The sequence below is a fragment of the Halichoerus grypus genome, chromosome 10 (assembly GCF_964656455.1).
Source record: "Halichoerus grypus chromosome 10, mHalGry1.hap1.1, whole genome shotgun sequence".
In the NCBI taxonomy this organism is placed as follows: domain Eukaryota; kingdom Metazoa; phylum Chordata; class Mammalia; order Carnivora; family Phocidae; genus Halichoerus; species Halichoerus grypus.
Window position 1 is genome coordinate 130,326,629 of NC_135721.1, and position 20,917 is coordinate 130,347,545.

Sequence of the window (20,917 nt, forward strand, 5' to 3'; positions counted from 1 at the left end):
TGAGTATTTAAGACTCATTCAAAACCATAGGAGTATACGTGTGTTGTGTGTACACAAAAAAATGGTGCATGTGCATGGTGTGTTTGTGTTAATACTAAGGATATTACAACGTGCCTGACTAGCTCCCACATTTGCACAGAAGTGGCTTTCTGATCCTCTGGCCACGTAGGGAAGAATTCCTTCACCCTTGAGGTCCTCCCTTAGAACAACATCCGTGCAGTACCTTGCCCACTGCTTAGAATTATGCAGCTCTGTTTTTTAAATGATCACAAAATGAGATCGCTGTTATCCGGAACTCTAATTTTAGTCAGTATGCATGATAGCACAAATTGTACAAAATGACATGATGTTTTAGAAAGCATGGTCAAGATTTTATGGAAAATTTGGGAGCTGTGCTGTATCTATGTTCTCTGTGAGACGCAAATTTTGGCCTGAATTTCCTTTCCTTTCTTAGGTAGGTCTTAAATCCTGCAAAATGATCTGCCAAATATTAAAGGCAACTTTTCATTAAAAATTAATTAGATAATATTAAATGTGCATCCCTATTTTAGGACAGAAGTAATCTAAAACAATTTCAATAAGTATCTGCATATACCTTTAAAAACCACATGCTCTTGAATAATAGAAGTTAAACAAAGAGCAAATCAATGAGTCTAAAATGCACAAGGACTTGAAATTATAGTCATTATCGTGTAATACAGTGCACAAGTTTTATAGCACACCTAGCCTTGAAATTGGGGGCAAGAATGAATTCTAGTCCAAGAAGCTGCCACCTTTGTTGTGGGTGATTTGACAAAAACACATGTTCAGGGTGAACAGCATGTAAACTTGCCAAATAAAATATAGGGTGCCCAGTTAAATCTGAATTTCAGATACACAACAAGTAAGTTTTTAGGATAAGCATGTCCCAAACATTGCAGGGGCCATATTTTTACTAAAAAAAGGTACTCGTTGTTCATCTGAGATTCAAATTTTACTGGGCATTCTGTAATTTTATTCGCTAAATCTGGCAACCCTAACAACATGGATTATATGGCGTTCTGGTAAAAGCAAAATGGGCTGGATTAATTAATGTCTATAAGAAGCGTCACCCTTTCATTCATCCATTAAATAAATATTCCTCCCTCCCTCCCTCCCTTCCTCCCTTCCTCCCTCCTTCCTTTTTCCCCTCCCTGCATTTCTTTCATCTTACAACAAACTTCGGTTTTGCTTTTACTATGCACCAGCCTCTACTCAGCAATGGCTATGTGATGGTGAACGAGCGGACATGCTGATTATAATAGCCCTGCGGCAAGCGCTTTACAAACATTATTCCACTTTATTCTCACAAACAGCCCTATAAGGTAGGGGTTGAATCAACCGTGTAACAGGGGAGGAAAAGGAGGCAGAGAGATTCTGCATGAATTCCTACAATCTCATAACCTCGCTCATTCATTATCACCTATCCAGAAGGCTATCACACCGCGCTGATCCCGGGGAATGAACCAGTGACCAGAACAAGAGTCTGCCTTTCAGGCTCGCGGTAGACACGCAGATGGGAGGCTCTGGGGTAAATGTTGAATGGAGCACACAGGAGGGGCATCTGCCTGATCCCCGAGGGGGATGCTCAGGAGGGGAATGATGGTTTTGGGGGCCCGTGATGTTAGAGCTTCCTCTGGCCGCCGAGGCTCTCAGGCTTGGGTGCAAATCCTAACTCATCCACTCTCCCTAAGATATGGCCCACTTCTGTGTCTATAAAATGGGGACACGGTTCTCCCCTCATAGAAAATTTGTGAGAATTAAATAAGCCTGTGCAACTCTTTTTTCAGAAAGCCTGGCAACTAGTAGGTTCACAGGAAAAGTTCGTCCTCCACAATCCCCACGGGCTTCTACCAACGTTCTTCAGCCTCACCTCAAGTGTGTAGAACCTGTGGGTTCTCCCCAGGTTCTCCCCAAGCTGGAAACCTCAGCTTGCTATTTGATCATAATGATAGAAAATGACAGCAAAACTCCCACTTATTGGCTTCTTCCACGAGCCAGGCAGGGTGATTCATGCCACTCTGATCTTGCAACGAGCTCTGAGGGCCTCGTGATTTGTCCAACAGCCTGTGCAGAGATGGGCTCAAGCCCAGGACCGCTCTGCACTCATCACCTTCTTCTGCCTCTTGGCTTCTCCACCACCTTGCCTGATGGTTTCTAGGTGCTACCTATGGCCACGTGGACATCTAACAGCCCAGAAAAGGGCGATAACTGTGGCACATGAGTCGTAGATAGGCAAGAGCTCCCCTGAGCTTCTCAGAGTCTCCAGCTGCAAACCGAATATTGAAACTTGGGGGCCTGGGACTGGCCCGCAGGGTGAAGCGAAGCATCCTTGCTCTCCTGACTGTGATGTCCTTGTCCAGTCAGGCAATTAGACATTTACCATATAGCAGCTAACCAAGGAATGACCCGAATTCCAGCGAAAATATACATGTACCAGATTTTTATTTTTTTGATCCTCATCCTGACTCTCATTTGGGGGAAACAAAATGAGAATTCAGAAACAGGGTCAGCTATGAGACGCGCGTATTTCCAACACAGCGAGAAACAAATGTGTCATCTGTTTTAATGTTTCCATTTTATGCAAGCGATCTGGCTTACCTCCCTCGCACATCGCCGGTCCCCCTCTCTGTTACACTGTCCCCCTCATTGGGAACCTTCGAAATCTCAATCCTGACGTGTGTAATTTGGCGCTTTAATATAGAGTAACATTATTTTTCATTTACTCCAATCTGCCATCAGTATCATCTTTTCATTTAACCAGATGCAATTCTTTTTTCTTTCACTAAATTGAAAATCCATGAGCGACAGGGAGTGCAATGTTTTAATTAGCTCATATTTTTTATATGGATTTATGTCTTTAAAATACATTTGTGTAATTCTTCAGCTAAATTAAAAACGTCTTTCCGCGAAAGTGAGGAGGGGAAAATAAAGAGCTGAATTGTGTCATTAGCTTAGGTAGGTACGGATGGAGAGCAGGACCTTGCGGGGGCGTGGGGGGGGGGACACTGGCAGTTGCTGGAGCTTCTGCCTAGCCGATTCTGAACTCGCCCCTTCCTTTAAAGAGATCTTTCTCTATAAAGATTTCACGGAAATGGCTTGAGGAGGGATCTTTTCTTTAAGGCCCCTAGTAAGTAAACAAGCAGCTACCTTCAACGAACTAATTTGAAACGGAACCAGCCGCCAAACAAAACAGGCGGAAAAAAAAAAAAAAAAGAAGTCATAATGATAAACAGTTTCCCCTGCATTTCTCTCTTTGTCTTTTTTTTTTTTTAACTATCAAGTTTAAAGCTTTCCACGGTGCTTTTTTTCTACTTTATAGGAGACAAGTGACATTCTGTGGTAAATGGGAGGAAAAGCCATGCAGAACTGAAATCTCTCTAATGCACTGACACTAACTTGCCCTCTATTGTTAGAACGGAGCAGGCACTCATGATTGTTCATCAAACGGCTCCTAATGCAGTTAAAGCATTCAGCTATAATTTCTCCTTGCATTTATAATTACTGTCATAGACTGCACACCTCGGTGAGCAGATTAAAGCTATAAACTATTTAGCCACGGCTCTAAGACGAGGAACTTGATTTGTCTGGCAGGGATTATTTGTTAGAGAGCTTGACACTTCACATAAAAATGACTCAACTTGATGAAGAACAATGCAGTTTTAGCAATGCGGGGATTTTAAATCAGTCTTGACGCCACGCCCTGCAAGAATCGCAGGGCAGTTTGTTAAATGATATGTGGGCCACGGAGATCACGTTAGGGGTACCGAAATAGAAGAGGATGTGGTGCGCAGCTGCTGACTTTCCCGACTCTTACCCTGAAAGAACAGGAGTTCGTTGAAAATCAGTGCATGTCATGTTCTCCCATTAAATCCAGTGTAAATGTTACGTGAGGCTCACTGGGTGGGGAAAAAGGGGCTGCCAGGAGCTCAAGGCGCATGTCCCCTTTGGGGGCTTTGGAGAACTTTGTGCTACTGTTGAAAACACATGCCCCCCCCCCCCCCCCGACAAAGCCCAGAAAGCCAGGCTCCTTGGAAAGTGCTGGTGGTTGTTTTTTTCTGGAATGGTCTTTATTTCTTTGGACTTTTTATTTGTTTTTGCTATTGTTTTTGTTTTTACTTGCAGGAGGCATATCCTATATTTAGGCATGGAGGGCATTCCTTTGGGGGGTCATCTGCTAGGGATGCTGTGAAAACATACAAAAAAAAAAAAAAAATCCATGCTCAGGTTGACGAGCAAGACTGGCAGAGACCGGATGGCGGTAAATGCAGGTCCTTTCTTCCTCTTCCAGTTTGTGGTGCGGATTAGCTAAAATAGTGTACCGGCAGACCTCAGCCTGGATCTGGCCCATAAAGCAGGTGCTCACTGAACTTCACCCTCCTCTTGATTCCCCACCTTGATCACCTGCCTCAAAAAAAAAAAAAAAAAAATCCCCTTCTGTTTGCTGAAGGTTTAGATTAAGATGTGGGGTGGATTGTGCCATTTTATTTGAAGAAATCAGGAGAGGCTAGGAGAACAGATTTAATTAAATCAGCTCTGGGCGTTTGGGGGGCGGCAGGAGGCATGGAAGTATCTGGGAGGGTATTTGAGTGCCCCTGAGAAAGGATGGAATATAGCATTAACCTGCATTTCTTTCCCTCTGGTTTCTGCTTTTTCTCTCTGCCCCCAGCTACCTTGAAAAATTCCACTTAATACGGTCCAAAGTCACCAGTGGCTGTACCATGCTTAGGAAGGTCTGCTTTGGAGTCTCAATGCAGATAATGATGCGGATGATGTTGATTAGTTGTGGTAAGAAAACAGTGCTTGGCAGCGTCCATTACCACTTCTGTCCTTGCCGTGATCGATACCAACAGAGAATTAACATTTATTGCGCATTTATGGTATTCCAGCACTTGTACTAGGGTCTTCTACATGTATTACCTCACTCAGCCTTACCCCAAAAATCTCCAAAGAAAGAATGATAATGACACCCAGCTTACAGGTGAGGAAACCAGTGCTCGGGCAAGTGAGGTGATCCCCAAGATCACACAGCTCGTACGTGGTAGAGCTGGACGTCAAGGGTGGGCAAATGAATGATTTACCTCAAGCCAGAATTTCTGCCAAAACTTCTCCCAGCGCCTTTCAGGTATCCCCAGGGTTAAATTCTATCAGGGCGCTGCACCAAAGTGTGAGGTGGGAACCCATCCCCAAGTTACTAGCAGGGGAGAGAAGTGGAGGGGTCAAAAAAAAAATGTTTCAATATCCTGAAAGCCCAAATCTTTGACATAGACAACTTTCTCCCTCTCAGGCCCTCCAGCAAATCAGCACTTTCACCATGCCTGGCTTTATCTGGTATTTTTTTCATCTATGGAGAAAAAAATGATGTTTCAGGTTATGTTATTTTCAATGCTACATTACTCGATTTCACAGTCAAATAATTCTATTTTTGTTCACCAGAGGATTTTGTCATGTTTAATTGTTTATGACTCCCTCGTCCCCCCCCCCCACCATATTTGCTGTAGCGTCCACTCCCCCCGGTGCCGCCTTCCTGTGGATTCTCTGGTGTATGGTAACCATGGAGATGGGTCCCTATTGGATAGTGTTTGCTCTGGCTTAGAAGTCAGAGGACCAATCAGGACCTCATCATTCCAGAAATGTAAGAACGGAAAGTGAGAGGATGCTGGAGTGGAAGGAAGGCCTGTCACAAAGGAGACAGGACTTCCTGATGCCTCAAAATCCCACGAGGGGAGCATCATGCAGCTAAACTCGGGGAGGTACATGGGCTCTGGAGCCACTGAGGCCTGGGCCCTGGGGTCGCATCTCCACTTCCTAGCTGAGAGACGAAGGACAGGTCACGTCACTTCTCTGACCCTCGGCTGCCTCTTCTGTCAAGTGGCCGCAGGAAGGCTGGCTTCACATAGTGTTATAAGGACAAAATTAAAGAAAACCTGACAAGCGTCTTCCTGGTACACTAGCAGGTGCATAGAAATGATCCATTGAAGAGAGCTACTCTTATAATTGTTAAAATACGGCAGCCCTAGAAAGAAGGGTGGGTTGACGTGTCTGAGGATTTTAATTCTAATATCAACAGCCACAGTTATAATGTGCTGCAACCAAGTCACATTTTGTGTCTCGGGAACGCCCGTTGGGGAAAGACAGATGTGAGAGCGTGCATCACACAGTAGACATTCCGCGTTGGGAACGGTGGCCCATGCAAGGAGCACAGGGGTGCCTGACCCAGAGATGGACTCTGCCCTCAGAACGCTGCCAGTCCGTCACGGAAGGAGGACAGGACACCACCCAGGCTTACACTGAGCTCAGCGCTCTCGCGGGGAGAGTACCGAGCGAGCGGGAGCTGAGAGGGCCCGAGGATGTCTGACCCAATCAGCAGAGAGCTAGGCTGCATCTGGAACGAGAAAAGGCACTAGCAGGTGGGAAAGGGGGAGGGCACCAGGGCAAAAGGAATGGCAAGAGGAAAGCCTCATAAGTAAGGTCGAGTGGGGGGTTTGTTCCAGAAAATGCCCGTTGTTCAGTGTGACTGGAGCTGTGTTTGGAGGAGAAGTTGGCATAGAAGGAACGCTGATCAAGCAGAGAAGCTGGTGGATGTACCTGGTGGCTCCTACTCGAGCATATATACTTATCTTTTGAGCCTCATGGAGACAGATGTTCAGTATAGGTTTGCTTTACTGAAATAGTCAAACATCACTTCCATGAAGTTGACTTTGTAGGGCTTAGAAGTAGTGGAGCACTAGACTCTTCCTTGGAGGTGAACATGGCGTCCACCTCTAAGGTCCAGGAGGCCAGGGCCTGCATCTGATTAGCTCCCCATGCTCAGACTCTATAAATATTGGAAGGAAGGGAGGGAGCGAGGGAGGAAAGGAGAGACAGTACCTAGGAAGTGATCATAACTTCCTGTGACATTGCCCATGTGTCACTCATCAGTCAGGCAGACCGAATAGATAAAGCAGGTGGAACCCTTAGCACAGAGCACAGCACGTAACAGAAGCCCCAAAGGAAGGAATCTTCAGGCTCTGTGCAGCCCAGCAAAGTGCGAGAAAGTGAGAAGCATTCCCAGCCCACGGTCAAATGATTTTCCCAGAGGACTAACATTGCCATGAGGGCTAAGAAATGCCTTTTTTTGAGGTATGCTCGCCCATGGGAGCAGAGTCCGTAGATGCCTTCAGGTGAAAGAGTCAAGCCGTTCTGCATTCTCTGCACCAGCAGGATCAGAGACCTTCATTCAGTTGTCCTTTAGTTCATGCTCTTGGAGAAGATGCCCTGAGCCAGGCTCTGTCCTAAGTGCTGGGCTACACCCCCAAAAGAAAGGAAACCAGGTCTCACATTCTAATCAGAGGACACACACTGATAATAATACTAACAGCTCACATTTGGGGGCACATAAATAAAAGTAACAATTTCTGAGAACGTGGGGCTGCCAAGGGAATACAGTGTAGTGTGAGGGACGATGACAGGCCACCTACTTAAATGGGGGGAGGGGTCAGGGAAGGAAAATGAGGAGGTTGAGAAGGAGCCGGTCATGTGATAAATTGAGGGTAGAACATCCCAGGCGGGAAAACAGGAGAAGGGTTGGTGCATCTGATTCAGGGAAAAGCCAGTGTCGAGGACTAGGGTCGGAGGGGTAGGGGTGCGGTTGGGGTGAGGTGAGGATATGAGGCAAGTCAGGGCTTTGTAGAACATCCCAAGAACTTTAGACTTTCTCCCCCCCACAACCCAAAGCCCAATGAGAAGCCACTGAAGGGGTTTACGAGGGCAAGGGCATGATCTACTTTATCCTTCAGAAGACCACCGTGGTTATGGAGTGTAGAGTGGATGAATGCGGTCAAGGGCAAAAGTAGGAGACCAGTGAGGAGGTGAAGGGAAAGACAGGGGTGATCTGGAGGCCGTGAAGGCAGGGAGCATGGAGAGGAACAAGTGGCCGCAGGGGGTTCCAGGCCACTCACAACCATGCTTGCCTAGAAAGGAGAAGGACTATCAAGCAGAGAAGTCATGCGGAGCATTAGGACAAATTTGCCCTCATACTGTGGGGCCCACCCGGGGTGGGCTTCTAGATACAACTGCTCTTCCTGAATCTCCCCTGGAACGCCCCCAACTCCTAAGTGAGCCGTTACTGCCTCTTTCCCAAGGAGAATCCATTTCTTGATAAAAGTAAGCCACGATCTTTATGCTTCTCCAGAAATCATGAAGTATAAAACAAGAGGTCCCTGCTGTGCGTGCCTTCCTATTTTTCAATCCTAATTTAATTCCTCTCTTCATTCTGTAATTCAGCCCCCCGCCCCTCTCTGAGCATCAACCCTAGGTGGTCCCAACTCCAACGGAAGATTTACTGGCAAGATGAAATGAAAGAACACATTGTTTTTTCAAGATGATTTAATGACCTTTTTGGCATCCCCATGACTGCTGAAATCTTCTGTAATTATTCAGTTTGGCAGCAGAGAGTTCTGTTGATCAGAGGAAGGCTGATGTGGATGTCAAATGTCAATAAATTTGCGATCCATAATTGCAACCACTTGATGCCAGAGCAGACTAGGAAATGGCTTGATCACAAGGCCATGAGCGGTTGAACCAATACAAGCACCAAAGGGTCTCGTGCATTACACGTGCAAAATCACTACATTATCTTTCCCTCTTGCATCAGCTCACTTTCTCTGTCCCTGCCTTGTTTTCCCCCTGTGTCTGTCACCGTCACCATCCCCTTCTCTGGAGATGGGCATGCTGCATGTCCGACCGTCCAAAGTCCTCTGGGTCCATCTCCACCCAGAGCCAGTGATGCTGTAAATACAGGGACGGGTTCTTCCAGAGAATCACCATTGGCTCTTTTTGGTCGTGCTGTTCAGGTCTGTTTGGCCCTTGCTGGAGATCAAGCATTGATTTTTTTCTGCTTTGCTTGCTTTCCGACAGCATGGTTTATATCGGAAAGGTCTATGTCAAGAATTAGAGAATGTTCGTAACAATGGGGAAAAATACCCTAATATAAATATACCATTTGTGGGCTTGCACTTTGACAAGTGCAAGTGAACTGGAAGATGTTAGAAAAGCTCTAAAGTCATGGAAACATGGAACAGAGGCATTTGCTTTAATGACTCATCTAATTCCTTGAGCTCACCTTATCAAGTTGTAACCTCTGAATCTCTAAGTTCCTAGTTCAAAAATGCAGAGTCTCCTCTGTCCTCGTGTTAATTTTTAAATTATATATCATTGTAGAGAGGCCCTTGTGGTGAATATGATGAGCCATTTTCGCATCTGAAATGGGGAATTATAACCGAACATTAGCGATTGCTTATAAATCACTGCGAGCAAAGTGGCATCTGTAACCACACGGTTTTAGCTGGGGAGAAATGCAGTGCATGAGAAAGGGAACTTGGAAAGCAGAAGGTGATTTTCAAGAGAGGAGGCTGCAAGCTGATGATCACAAATTCCTCGGTGCACTGAGCAATCCCTGGGACCCCAGTGGACCTGATTTGTGTTTTGTCTGAAGCTGGGATTCTCTTCTGTGGCTACCTTTTCTTTCTCTTGGAGCCATTTTTTTTTTTTTAAGTGGAACGTTTCTTGGAGGTTGAGAAGTCGTCCTAAGGCTCCCTAGAAATAATCAAAAAGGCAGCAGGACATGTGAATTTCAGATAGCATTTCTGCCGGACAGCTGGAATGCGAGCCAGGCACGGGTTTGGGAATACGAGTGCTATGTCCACCCTCATTGGAGAGCTCTGGAGAGGTTTGTGGCTTTGAATCCACGTTCCACTGTTCCCTAGCAGTAAGAGCAAATGCTTAGTCTCGCTAAGATGCGGTTTCTTTTTTTTTAATTAACATAATGTATTATTTGTTTCAGGGGTACAGGTCTGTGATTCATCAGTCTTACACACTTCACAGCGCTCACCAGAGCACATACCCTCCCCAATGTCCATCACCCAGCTACCCCATCCCTCCTACCCCCCTCCACTCCAGCAACCCTCAGTTTGTTTCCTGAGATTAAGAGTCTCTAAGATGCAGTTTCTTTATCTATAAAATGGGTGTAACTGTCCTGCCTCAGGGCTCGATAGACAGGATTGCAGGAGACAATCCAGATAAATACTCTAAGCCAATGGTTTTCACAAACTTGAGAATCATCTGGAGGGTTTGTTAAAACCCAGATGGCTGAACGCATTCCCCAGAGCGTCAGATTCAGTCAATCTTGGGTGGGGCCAGATAATTTGAATTTCTAACAAATTCCCAGATGATAACAGGATGCTGGTCCAGGGACCGTGTTTTGAGACCCACTGCTTTAAGCACAGTACCTGGCATGCTGTGAGTGCTCTAAAGAAAGGTTTGCTTTTATTAGCTTTAATTCAGTCATTGAGCCTGTCTGACACTGTCCTGTGTGAAGAAGCAGCATGAACCATAAGGAAGGTCCTAGTTTAATGTACAAAATCAAGTCAGACCAAGAAGGTGAGACATCTAGATTGTCCCTTAGAGGGTAGAGAGCAGAAGCTGACGAGAAGCAACCAGAGGAGAGAACCAAATTCCAGGAAAGCAGGAGGTGGTCCAGGATTCTATAGGACTCCACTGAGATCACTTAATAAAGAGATACACAATATCAATTCAGTTGTTTCTACTGTATCAGGAGGAGTTTCCCATCTCAAGAGCCTTGATTGGCGGTCAAGGGAATAGGTCCTCCTCTTGACTTAGTTTAATATCTTCCTTAACTCTGAGAAGATGAGACGCCAAATTATTTTGGAAGCAATAGTTAAAACTGATCAGCATGCTAACTCTAAATTGTGTTTATCACAATCTGTTATTTATAATTGACTGCAAACCAAATCAAGCTTAATTTAGTAAACCAGGGAATTTGTCAGTTCATCTAAGGATGGAGTTGGTTTCATGCACAGATGAATCCTGGGTTCAAAAGACATACGTCTTTGGAACTTGGTCTTTCCTGGTCGTTCAGCTCAGATTTCCCCTGTTTTGTCTTCATTTTCAGAAGAACAGCTAGATCACCTGGATCAGCATCAGGGTTATATCCCACAGCTTAGGGGTTTCAATAGAGTGTCTGTTTCCCAAGAGTGCCACCAGTGGAGATGGAGTTGAGTTGGCCTGTGGGGTCACAATACTCAAAGCAAGACCTAAGACTGGGAAGACGGGATGCTGCCTCTTCAGCCTGGCTCAGATGCACACTCCTGGAAGCATTGGGTGGGCTCAGCACATTACAACTTGGGCTGAGATTGGTATGTCCCGAGGGGGTGTGATATCAGTGGAGATTTGGGGGGGGGGCAGGGATGACCCTAAATCCAACTCATCTTGGTCAAACTTGACCTAGGCCATCCGTTCACTCTCCAGACACCTACTAATTTTTCTGATTCTGCATGACAGAGAGTAGTCCCATTAGTCCCCCGGTGCCCCAGCTTAGGATTGGTGGACCCTCCTCTTTCCCTCACCTTCCCCACCACCGTCCATTTCATCATTAATTTTTTTACTGGACCTCCATAATATTTCTACCACTTCACCTGCTCCACCCCTGTCTCCACAGCAGGTCAGTCCACTGAAGCACACCCTATCTCTTGCCAGGACTCTCCGTAACTACCCTGCGCCAGTGTGCCCAGCCCACGACTGCCAGATTAAAAGTCCTAATTCAAAGCTCATAGCATAATGAGAAGAGCTACCATTTAATGAGTGTTTTTTCTACCTGAGGGACTTCAAGTATCATCTTTCTGATCTTTTGATTAACCATTCTCATTAGTTAAATCTCAACTTAAACGTCATCTTCTTCAAGGACTCTTCCCTGAAAATCTATCTAAATCAGGAATCATCAAACGTTTCTGTGAAGGGCCCAAGAGTAAATATTTTCTGGGTCAGAGCCACACAATCCCTGTCACAACGACTCAATCTATCATTGCAGCATGAAAGCAGTACTGGGTGATGTGTGAATGAATGGGTGTGGCTATATTCTAATAAAACTTTATTGATAGACACACTGACATTCAAATTTCATATAGTTTTCATATGTCATAAAAAAGCATTTTTATTCAAGATTTATTTTTGAGAGAGAGAGAGAGCATGAACAGGGGGAAGGGCAGAGGGAGAGGGAGAGAGATCATCTCAAGCAGACTCCCTGCTGAGTGGGGAGCCCCACTCAGGGTTCAATCCCATGACCTTAAGATCATGACCATTGCCGAAATCAAGAGTCAAACACTCAACTGACTGAGCCACTCGGGCACCCCCCCAAAAGCCTTCTTCTTTTGACTCTTTCAAGCATTTAAAAATGTGAACACGATTCTAGTTTGTGGGCCCTACAGAAATAGGTGATGTGTTAGATTTGGCCCAAAGGCCATAGTTTGCCAAGCCCCGATCTAAAGCCATCCAGCCCTCTCAAATGTCTCTTTCCCATCACCCTGTTTTATTTCCTTTATTAGATTTACAACTATCTCATAGTATATTATTTATTTGTGCATTTCCTTATGTCTCAGCACTGTGCTAGGCTCCATGGACATAGCAGTGAACAGATTGACATTTTCCTCCCTTGAAGATCTTATAGAAGGAGAAAGACAAGAAACAAGAAAGCAACTTCATAAACAAGATCATTTCAGATCCCATGAAGGAAATAAACAAAGTACTTAGGGCCTGGGTAGCAACAGTGTTAATTTACTTTGGGTACTCCCAGAGTACCTCTTTGAGGGGTGACATCTGAAACATGAAGGACTGAGGGAGCCAGTCCTGAAATGAGTGAAAAGAGGATTTGAGACAGGGACAGCAAGTGCAAAGGTCCTGAGGCAAGTAAGAGCTGGGTGCACTGAGGGAAACTGAAAGCAGGTCAGTGTTGCTGGAACTCTGTGAGCTCAGAGAGAAAGAAGTTTGACTATTTAGCACAGGCTCAAGTGTGTAGGCCATGGTGATGAGTTTAGATTATTCTAAGTTCACTGGGGGTATTTAAATAAGGGAACGGCATGATGCAATTGGCATTTCTAAAGATGATTCTGGCTTCCGTGTGCAGAATGAATCACGAATGTATGTGCGTGTGAATGTGCTTACCAGGAAGCTCCTTGAACATCTCAGATGGGCCCTACACATATTAAGCCCCCACGAAAAACTTTGTGAAATTAATGCATTAATTAAAACCATTAACACAGCATAACTTTCTCTTGGCCCCTTGACAGCAAGGCTCTTTATAGCCAGGTTCCCAAAGCAGGTCAATTTATATCATAAAATTCAAAAATTATAGCTTATAACATAAAGTGACCTCCCATTACATAATGTGGCAAAACAAGCAAATTAATACCAGACACAATAAATGTCTAGGCACTAATGCAGCTTGAGTATGAAATATGTTCCCATTGCTTCGGGAGTACGGATTCAAAATGCGGATCAGATTACCCAGCACCATCATAATGCAGCACCTGACTTCTAGCCCCAGCCAGTATGAATGCAGCCTTCTGAAGGGTTTTACACTCTTTCTCAACATTCAGTCAACAGATATTTTTGAGTCTGTACTATGTACAGGCACAAGGATCCAGAGATGAGCAAGACAGAGAAGGTCTCTACCCCTCGCAGAGCCCACGTGCTAGTTGGTAACATTGGAGGGAACCACAGCCAATAAACAAAGGCAGTCATTTCAGTGCCACGAGTGCTAAGAATACAGGGCAAAGGGATGGAGAAGCTGAAGACTACTTTAGGTGGGTGGGCGGGGGAGGCCCTTCTGAGCAAGGGACATTTTTGCTGAGACCTAAAAAGTGAGAAGCAATTGGTCATCCACCGAGTCAAGGAAGGAGAACACCGGGCAGAAGGAACAGCACATGCCAGGTTCCTGAGGTGGGAAAGAGCTTCATGTGCTCAAATCATTATCTAGCACAGCACTCAGCTCACATGTTTTATCTCGGGACCAGAGAGTAAATACTTGAGGCTTTGTGGGACATATAGTATATATCGCAACTACTTGACTCTGACATTCCACCACAAAGCGACCACAGATAACACATAAATGAGTAGATGCAACTGAGCGCCAATAAATTTTACTTACAGAAAGAGGTGGAGGGCCGGATTTGGCCCCGGGAGCTGCAGTTTGCCAGACTCTGGTCTAATAGGATGGTATCTCAGGTGCAGGTTCCAGAAGCAGACCCTGGTATGAAGATTCTGACAAGTCATTTCTTAGGAGTGTGCTCCCAGAGGAAACCAATAAGAGGAGGGCAGAAAGCCAGGCAGGGGTGTGATTTCAGGAAAAGCCCCAGGCTCACCCTGGTCCCCCGGAGAGCTCAAGGATGTTCACTGTGCCTCTGAGTTTGACCCCTCTGGAGGCAGGGTTTGGGCTCTGGTCCTCTGACCTCAGTCCGTCATTGGTGAAGAGCCGTCCCAGACGGGGCACCAGCTTCAAGGCACTTCAGGCACCCGGCAGGTGCAGTCTGGGCGTCCCCGGTAGCCAAGGGCCACCCACGGAAGAGAGTTGCCCCTGTGCCTGTTAGAAGGGAAGACACGCAGAAGGCAGGAGCGAGGCGCGATGATATAGTATAAGAGACTCAAAGGCATCACCACAGTGCTCTCTTCAGATGGGCTTCCCTGTGTCCATGTTCTCGCCCCATCTGAGAGTGGGGATGCGTCCCTGCGAAGCTCCCTCGTTACAGCAGGCAAATGACGTGACCCGCCTGCCTCAGCACAGAAGTGCCGCCTTCATACATGAAGAGCAGTGCACACAGCGGCCGGTTAACCATTTTGCATTTATTCCTTCTGGTCTCCCGCCTGAAAGGGGTGGCTAGAAAGTGCATGGGGCTCGGTGCCAAAACTGAGCTCCAGTCCAAACTCAGGCACTTGTAAGTTGTGTCCCCCTCAGCAGGTTACCGACCCCTCTGAGGTCCAGTTGGTAAATATGAAGTGAGCGTTCTCTCTCTTGGAGCCCCTGTTCTGCCCTCCAGACTCAGCTTATAGTCAAACCTCAGTTTCCTTATCTCTAAAATGGGAATAATAATATCCCACTACAAGTCATCTGTGGTGAAGGTTAAATGACAAAAAGATAAAGAGGCTCCTAGCACGATGCACATAGTAGGTGCTCAGCCAATGCCAGTTGCCTCTCCTTCATTAGAAAGCTGTTTATCTGTATCTCTGATGGCTTTTGAAAGCCTACTCTGTGTATTCTTGTGCTGTTTGGGTTACTCACTGAGCTTAGCCACAGACTTCTGGAGGCCTTTTGCCCTGTGCCCTGGACAAATCTTTCCCAAGACTCACCTGAGCCTTTCCTAGTAGCCATAGTGATCTCTCTCACTTGTTCAATCAACACATATTTATTGAGCACTTACTACGTGCCAGGCACCAGTGAAGCCCCAAAGACAGACTTCAGTAACAATGAGTTAACGTCGAATGAGCACGCTAACAGTGCTCTCTGATTCCATCCTCCCCTAATCCCCGGAGGCAGGTTCCATGATGGGTCCCCATTTTGTAGGGGGGGAAAACTGAGTGTTACAAAGGTTATCATACAGTTAGGAAGCAGCAGAACCAAAACTTGAATGTATTTTTGATAGACTCTAGCACTGCCAGAACGTTTAGTACTGTCCTGATGCCCGAAGAAAATAAAGGCTAAGGCTTGCTTAGTGCATACTGGGTCCAAGGCCTTTTAGACCCTTTATACGCCATCTCATTCTATCCTTTCCTGCAGCATGCCAGATGTGTCCCTGGGATCACCCCATTTTGCCAACAAGGTATCCAAAGTCCACAAAATTTAAGTCATTTCACCATCACCACACAGCCTTGACTTCGTGGAGCTGGGGTTGACACCCCAGATTTGTTTGATTCTAGGGCCTGGGGAGCAGCCTTCTACATTTTTTAAAAATTACCTCCCCCCAAAAAAAGCAGAAATAAAATAATAAGAATGAACATATACTGTGAGCTCACTTTGTGCCAAATGCTGGGCTTAGCACTTCTCTTCTTTAGCTTCTTTAAGCTCGAACCCTCGTGGAGTAGGTGATATCCTTGTGCCCATTTTACAGATGAAGAAATGGAAAGGTAGCAAGGTGCACTCCCTGGCATAGGCCACGCAAGTGTTATGTGATAGGAGCAAAATGCGATCGCAGGTGGGCGCACCTCCCCAAGATCGCTATGATTCACCCTGCTCCCACTTCAAAAAGTTTCCTGAGCAGCTGCTCCTGGCCTGGTTCTTGGGGGACGAATAGCAGCCAGCACTCCCCTGCTCCTTATGAAGCAATGGGTGTGAGTGTAGCGTTGTGATGGGTTTGGAGTGAACAGAGGGGGCAGAGGGAAACCCAACATGCGTGTGGCCATCGCAGGGGCTCCGGGTCGAGTTCCTGGCCCAGCTGCCCAGGGCAGGGCTCCCTCCTTCTCCTTCCACTCCTTCCTTCATTCACAAGAGCTCGGCCACTTCCAACAACATGAGGCAAGTAGCTGGGGCGTGTTGAGAATGGAGTGTGTCTGTTCCGAGTTGCTTCTTGGATGTTGGACTGCCACCTCCATCTTAGTCATGCATGCCCATCTTTTTCAATCTAATGAACTCCAACCATCAGTGCAACTTAAGTTCGGCTGTCTGTTCGTGCATAGTTAATATTAAAAATGTACTAACAGTGTGGCTGAGAAATCAAATTATGCACATAAATATGCTGGCATAGCAGAGGCGGCGGCAGAAGCTGAAGTTAGCAAGTTAGCAACTGATGCCAGTTCACATTTGCAAATCTCCCGTCAATCTGTCATTAAACATGTTATCAAATGATGATAAGTGTATGCTTCTTGCTTGCATTGGTGAAGCCGATTCCCAATGTTGATGCGCATTAATGGGATAATACGCATTAACATAGTTGCGCTTGGATGAACACAAAACATTTTTTATCTGTCTCTGTTTCCCCCTGTGGCCCCCAAGTAAGTGTTTTGTGTTATCAAATTGCCAAAAAAAAAAAAAAAGGGAAAACATATTACTTTTAATTAGGAAACCTTGTTGTTGGTGGGGTTTTTTTCTTTCTAGCCCCCACCCCTCTATAATGCCTGTGTGTTGGCAATAAAAGAGACAGACAGAGGAAGACAGCGAGAGAGAGAGAGGAGCTCCACTGTCTTCTTTCAGTAAAACGATTAATGTCAGAAACTCAGAAGCTGGCAATTATGCTCTGTCTTAATGCACTGGCCTTTCATCTGGGGCCCTCGCTCTTGACAGGTCTGATCGTTTCAGTTCAGTGATATGAAAGGCAGCAGAGGAAATGATCGTAGACATCCCGGGTCCGTCACGAGGGCCAGCACTGAAATGCCGCCCTGGCTCTCTAGCCTGACGCCGCTCAGTAGAGTCATAGGCGAGGGAGACAGATGGTGGCCCCGGGCATTGCCCAGACTTACGGGTGTCACAGTGCTGAGTGGGGAAGACGTAACTACAACTGTTTTCCAAACTTGGGAACTGAGAAACTGTGCCAGCCCCCACAATGTGAGAAACAGTCTATTAAAAAGCCAAGCGATGTCCTTTTCCTCTGATGACTGGGCACCCCCTCAATCACAGGGATAAACACAAATGTAGACATTGATTTAGTGTAGCAATATTCAGTTAGAAGTCTGTTATCCTGATGATCCAAGATATAACTGGATTCACTTCTGATCAGACTGAAAATTGAGAAATTCTTGAATGAACACGTAGACCTTCATGGCCCAAACAGTGGGCCAGTTCAATATTTGAGAAGGGTTCTTATGCCCAGCTTTCTTTGTGAAGTGATTATCTGAACATCAGGATTCTATCCTTTCACAAGAGATCTGCTAGCACCCCTTTGAGAGTTGATTCTTTCATTCATTCATCCATTCATTCATTCAACACAGACACGTTGGACACCTACTATGTGCAGAGAACACCGTGGACCCAGGGAGCCATATGGATGTGATCCCTGCCCTCATGAAGCATATGGTATTTGGGGGAAACATATATATTTTTTTAAATCATTACACAATAATTAATTGATTTCCATGATGAGAAGTGTAAGTGGAGGAGTATGGATTGCGATGCGTCGAACAGTTACTTCTCCAGCTCAGCAGAAAGCGTTCTTTGCCATTAATAATGCCAGAAGGTTATTGTGTTTGGCCTTCCTGGATTCTTGTTTACATGTGTTTTAAAATTAACATTGACTTCTTGCCATTTGGTTTGTTCCTAAGTGGGGTGAGCAGCTTATTAATGATTGGAATTATTGTTGCCGTTATGAATGTGCTAATTAAAAGAAAATTCTGTCATGCAACTTGGTGAGGCAAGCACGAACCTTTCTAGTTGGAGACGTCAAGACTGTGAATGTGGAGAGCAGAGTGTGAAATCATAAAAAAAAGATGGAGTTCAGGGTAAGGGAAAGAGTTCTCAAGATTCTCACCATCCTCTGTAGGTGTAGATCACTTTGCAGGGCATTTCCCTACTCGGGACATGGAGAAAACCCACTTGTTTTTTGAGTGGGGATGTCACTTATTAATTTTCTTTGTCATAGGCTGGAAAGAGCCAACTCCTCTCAGACCTGATCCCTGGGGACATTTTGTCTTCCCCAAGTTCATTCAGATATGTAACACATCTGAACTAAAAATCAGGTGCCAGACTCTAGACTGGACACTGAGGATGCCAGTATGACCATATACCACCCCTCCCTTGAGGGAAGCATGACATGGGGGACAAGGAGAATGCACAATTTCATTGCCTGGGCATGAGTGCCATGATGGGGACCATACAGGTGCTCATGAGAGGGGCACTTAACCTCATCAGTAGTAAGAAAAATTATTTTCTTTACATCATTGATAAGCATTTATTTAGCATATTCAATATACTGAACTTCGTCAGAGACTAACATGGATATAATAATCAGAAGAGCTGATATATATTGAGAAATTATTTGGCACTTGACCTCCTCCAGTACAGACCCTGCATTCATCAGAACACCAGCCGGGGTCTGGCTCGCGATGGGTAGGCATTCCCGTGTGTGCCGACTTACTTCCCAAGAATTGTAATTCAGATGTTGGAGATGAAGGGGGAATAGGGAGGCAAGTGTGATGTACGGAGCATGTGAGTCTTCAGACCTGCCATGGATTCAGAAAAATGAAACTGAGCCCAGTACCCCTCACAGAGTGAGCAGCTGTTGCTTATCTGTTGACTATCCCAGAAGAGAAGATGTTACTTAATTGTCTACAAGGTTAGTAAACTTGCATTGAAACTGGCAGGGGGTTTGGGAAATATTAAAGAGTCACTCTGCCAGGGTGATGGTATTTTGGATTCCTTACTCTTCTAAAATTATTTCTACGTGCTCATGTCACTTTGACAACAATTAAAATTCACAGTAGCTGATAGTAGAAGTCATTTTTTAATCAATATTTTTCTTATTTTACCTAAATTACTCAACCTGAATGAACCCTTAAAACTTTTCATGACTTTCTGCCATCTTTTTCCCTCCAAGGGTGCTCCAAAATGGAAAATTTTATATTCTAACAAGGAATCTTTCAGATCTCCTCCCTTCATTTGTTAGAGCAGTCTGCAATCTTTTATATTCAAGCTCCCTTTTGTGTGGTCATCATAAAACTCCCTCCAGCCATTCCCAGGAGACCGGCCATAGGAAGCCATCATAAACATGATGTAAACATGATATAAAAAGCTGGCTTTAGGTTTGTAGATTTCTCCTAGTGTCAAAAGCAAGTTACTGGTGAATATGTTTTAGACTTACACTGATGTTAAGATTTCTGTTAATAGAAACCTGTTTTATCACAGCCATATTTTTTCCCAAAATCTTGGATAATGAATAGTCTTGGCGTCTTATCAACAGTGATCAAAAGGATCACTCATTTATCCATTTGACATATTGATTAGGTTAGTGTTGCCAGACACTGTAGCAGGTTCTGGAACTTCAACATTGAACAAAACAGGGACACATCTCTGCTTTCAGGAAGGTGACACTCTAGTGGGGGAAGACAGATCATAAAAAATATATGATAAGTATCACAAAAAAAGAGGGAGGGAGGTGAGTTTAGATAGGATGTTTAGGGAGAGCTTGGCTGAGGAGGGTACATATGAATTGAGACCTGAATATATTGGAAGAGGAAGCCATGTGGAAATGTGGGGAGTTGGAACAAGTCAGTGCAGATAATCATAGTGACTAGAGAAGTCATAAGAGCAAGAATTCCATGATCAAAGAATCATTGAAAATTGAAATGATCGAAAATGTTGCAGTAAGAAAGACCATTAATTACAATCAGGGACTCAAAAGGTGATGAAATCTAAGAATTTTCTACATTGCTATTCTTAGACTATAACTTCTGATTGTGTCTTCTAGAAATTATGAGAGGAGTTACAGATGACCTGAGAGTGATTATTTTTTAATCTTGAGGATTAGTTGCCACAGTGTAAAAATGAGAGAAATTTACTTAAAAAACCAGATTTTCAGCTTCTCTTGAAAAATTGGAAAAATTGGAGCACTTGGCTGGTTCAGTCAGTTAAGTGTCTAACTTGTGATTTCGGCTCAGGTCATGATCTCAGGGTCGTGAGATCAAGCCCTGCATCCTGCTCCGCGCTCAGCAGGGAGTCTGCTTGAGGATTCTCTCTCTCCCTCTGCCTTTCCCCCCAAAAAGAATAAGCAAATAAATCTTAAAAAAAAAAGAAAAGAAAAATTGGAAAAATTGTCAAAGGTGGTCCCACATTTCCACATGGAATTAGTTGGAACGAAAGAACATCATTCCTTTCAGACAGGATACACACTCTTCATTTTACCCCAGTCCCCACAACTTCCTACTACCTTGCACCAACCTACAGCATTCATTTATATTTTTTTGCGTAGCTTCTACAAGCTGTTAAGATTGTGACTACAATTTTACAGGTTTACCTTAACACGTACTGCTCATTTGGGTGGATATGTGATTATTCAAATGTTACATCTATCACTGAGCTTAAAAGTCCTCTGAACCAAGAGCTAAACTATTTGTTTATTTAACAAGCATTCATGTCGACTGTGAAATG

The 20,917-nt window shown here is 44.9% G+C and overlaps 1 protein-coding gene across 3 annotated transcripts in view; it reads left to right on the plus strand.

The window, feature by feature from the left end:
- The window catches only part of TSHZ2 (teashirt zinc finger homeobox 2), a 739,565-nt gene that overhangs the window by 568,497 nt on the left and 150,151 nt on the right, over window positions 1-20,917 (plus strand). The window lies entirely within an intron of this gene.